This window comes from Geospiza fortis, unplaced genomic scaffold (assembly GCF_000277835.1).
Source record: "Geospiza fortis unplaced genomic scaffold, GeoFor_1.0 scaffold777, whole genome shotgun sequence".
In the NCBI taxonomy this organism is placed as follows: Eukaryota; Metazoa; Chordata; class Aves; order Passeriformes; family Thraupidae; genus Geospiza; species Geospiza fortis.
In genome coordinates this window covers 142,573-143,174 of record NW_005054689.1, presented here as the reverse complement: position 1 = coordinate 143,174, position 602 = coordinate 142,573, and positions in this window count along the sequence as shown.

The following is a 602-nucleotide window of genomic DNA, read 5'->3' as shown; positions in this document are numbered from 1 at the left end:
CCGCTCGGGCATCCATCCCGGGGTGGGGTTTTCTCTCTGTGCTGCTGAGGTCATTATTTTTTTTTTTTTTTTAGTTTTTTTTTCCCTTTAATCGGAGACAAAATGGGTGGCAGAGCCGTAAGCTTGCGGATGGGATGGAGAAATGCAGGTTAATTCTCCCCTGGTCCTGAAGGGGTGGCCTCGCTCTTCCTTGATCCTGTTCTCGTGATGTGCTTTAAAGGTTTTTTTTACCCTCTTTTAAAAAAATTATTTATTTGCCTTTTTATTTTTATTTTTCAGTGCACATCGAGGCAGGAAATATTTAAATTTTCTGGTTTTAACTTGCAAGCCCCGTTAGATATCATGTGTGGTTTTCTTTTGTTTTAAGGTACATTTTGGGTAGGAAGAAGTGATGTACGTAGTGCAGGAAAATGCCTGAACAAAGCTTGTTGCAAGCCTTTTAGGGTTCCTAGAATAAGGACTAACCATTATCATACATTCCTGTTATTGGTGCCTTTTTCCTTTTTTCCATAAAAGCTGGGAATGAAGCAGAGGATTTACAATTTTATTCCCATCCCTTCATTTTGGAGCCATCGTTGTCATTTTGTGCGCAGGGAAGAGCG